Genomic DNA, 2,858 nt, shown 5'->3' with positions numbered 1-2,858 from the left:
TTCCCAAAAAATATGTCATTAAACCCAAATCTGTCATCTGGAACTCCTTCATGACTGAATCTTTAAAACCTATAATCAGAGACGGGTTGCTGGCAGTAATAAGCAAATCGTCAACATAAACAGAGACCAACAAAACCTGGTTTTCACTTCTTTTCACATACAGCGAGTAATCGGCATAGCTTTGAGTGAAACCACTTGCTGTCAAATATCCATCAATGCAGTCATTCCATGCGCGTGGCGCTTGTTTTAAGTCATACAAGGCTTTCTTCAGGCGATAAACTTTGTTTTCTTGTCCATCAACTATAAAACCTTCTGGTTGGTATATATACACTTCTTCCTCCAACACTCCATTCAAAAATGCCGTCTTGACGTCCATATGATGTACCTCCCAATCCTGGACTGCTGCCAAAGCTAAGATCATCTTGATTGTGTCCAACCTGGCCACTGGTGCAAACACTTCATTGTAGTCGATTCCTTGTTTTTGAGCGTATCCTTTTGCCACAAGTCTAGCTTTAAACTTGTTAATACTCCCATCTGAATTTCTCTTGGTTTTGTAAATCCATTTGACCCCTACAACACTTTTTCCAACTGGTCTGTCCATAAGTTCCCATGTATTGTTTTGCTCGATAGAGTTTAATTCTTCTCCCATAGCAAGCCACCATTTTTCATCCTTTGCTGCTTCAGAAAAGGTGGATGGATCTGCATCTAATTGAGCAATATTAGTCTGGGCATATATGTCAGCCAGACTTCGGGTTTTTATTGGGGTAGCTGAAACATTTTCACCATCAGAATTCTCATCAGAAATTTCATTTTCATTATCACCAGGAATACCTGGTGTTGATTCTGCATCGTGGAGATCAGGGGGTTCACCATTTCCTGCTTGATCTTCATTTTGAACAATTTCTGGAGTAGATGGTGTGGTCACCTGTTCATTCATTATGGGCCAGGAGGGAGTGGTTTGCTCCTTTGTCGCCTCTTGATCTGTTTTAGACAGAGCATCAGAAACTATAACACTAGAATTTTTAATACAATTTTCAGTCCAATCCCACTCTTTGTCCTCCTCAAAAACTATATCTCTACTAATGATAATTTTTTCCTCAACTGGATCAAACACCCGATACCCCCTTATCCCAAAGCAGTAACCAACAAGAATCCCAATCTTAGACTTCTCATCTAATTTGGTTCTTTTCTCATCAGGAACATGCACATGGCAAATACTACCATAAACACGTAAGTGATTCAAAGATAATTTTTCATCATGCCACATTTCATAAGCTGTTATTCCATCCAACATCTTTGAAGGTAAAGAATTTAACAAATACACAGCAGTGGCAGCTGCTTCAGCCCAACATTTTTTGGAAAGATTTTTTTCAAAAAGCAAGCACCTTGTCATCTCAATAATCGTCCTATTTTTCCGTTCACTAACCCCATTTTGCTGCGGTGTGTATGGAGCAGTGTAAAGATGAGTGATACCTTCTAATTTGCAGTAGTTGTGGAGCATGGTGGAAATGTACTCGCCGCCATTATCAGAACGCAATGCCTTTATCTTCCTTTCAGCTTGCCTTTCTGCAGCAGCTTTAAACATTTTGAATACATTGAATGTCTCAGATTTGTTCTTCATGAAATATATCCAACAGTAACGTGTGAAATCATCAATAAAGATAATAAAATACTTACTTCCACTCCAAGATTCATCTTTAATTGGACCACAGATGTCAGTATGAATCAAATCCAATTTGTTCTTAGCTCTTGAAAAATTCTGTTTGAATGGAAGCCTGGTCTGCTTCCCTCTTTGACACGTTGGGCAGCAACTTTCCACAAATTCAATGTTTGGAACATGCTTGGCCATCCCATTTTTTTGTAATAATCTCAGATTTTTTATTCCATAGTGACCAAGATGATTGTGTCAGAGTTGAGATTCTGCAGAGAATACCATTGAAATTTCAGGTTGAAACGGATGAGTGTTGAAGATAAAAAAATTATTTGGCTGTAGCTCAGCATGAAGAACTGAGTGATTTCTTGGGTCTGTGATGTAGAGGTGAAGTCCTCGAACCAAGACTTCTATTTTTTGCCTCAGGATTTGCCCAAAACTCAGCAGATTTTGGGTTAAACCAGGTGCATAGTAGACATCGTCCACGATCATGGGTGTCTTCCCTCTAGATAAGTATATGCTGCCAATACCCAACACTGGAGTGGTGTGCCCTGTAGCTGACCTCACAGCTCTTCCTTCTTGAGTTCTAAAATTGAAGAGTAACGATCTGTCACAACACATGTGGTGAGAACACCCACTGTCAAGAATCCAACCTTTTATCGATTGTGTAGTAGTTTCATCAACAGAGTATGTTATTTCCACAAAATCAGGTGAGGCTTCAGTGCAGAATGCTATTTCTAAGTTGTATTTTTCGTCAAACAAAGCAAGCTCCACCAAGTTTGCTTGTTCTTTCGCCCGATTTTTGTGTATACAGACTCTTTCAACATGCCCTGTTTCCCCGCAACCTTTGCAAATAGCTTCAGGATGGTAGAAACAGAATTGAGCTCGGTGGTTTGTCTTCTTACAGTGGGGGCAAGGTTCGTAGATTTCTCTGCGATTTCCCCCTTTTTTCAGCAGATTTTGTTGCACATAACCTCCCTGGCTTGGAGCCTGCAAATTTGATGCTCCTCTGCTGATTGCTAAATTACTGAGATCGAGATTCTCTGCAGACAATAAGACTTCGGTTTTCTGGTGCACATCCTCAACCTCTGGGGGTCTGATTTGCATTCGTTTTTCAGAAGCCTGCAAAGCACCAATAAGTTCTAGAAAAGTAATTTGTTTCAGTTTGTCAGTTTCTTCTAAGGCACACAACTTTGCCTCAAATTTA

At 39.9% G+C, this 2,858-nt stretch overlaps 1 long non-coding RNA gene across 1 annotated transcript; it reads left to right on the top strand.

The window, feature by feature from the left end:
* Positions 1–2,193: 2,193 nt before the first annotated feature.
* LOC141831431 (uncharacterized) lies at positions 2,194–2,858 on the top strand. Its single transcript, XR_012602069.1, has 3 exons — positions 2,194–2,361; positions 2,466–2,568; positions 2,701–2,858. It is a non-coding gene; the product is annotated as an uncharacterized LOC141831431 (long non-coding RNA).

Source organism: Curcuma longa, chromosome 7 (genome assembly GCF_044706935.1).
Source record: "Curcuma longa cultivar G26 ecotype Majalengka, Jawa Barat chromosome 7, ITB_CL_G26_1.1, whole genome shotgun sequence".
Lineage (NCBI taxonomy): Eukaryota > Viridiplantae > Streptophyta > Magnoliopsida > Zingiberales > Zingiberaceae > Curcuma > Curcuma longa.
The sequence above is the reverse complement of the archived record's forward strand: the minus strand, read 5'-3'. Positions and strand labels throughout refer to the sequence as shown.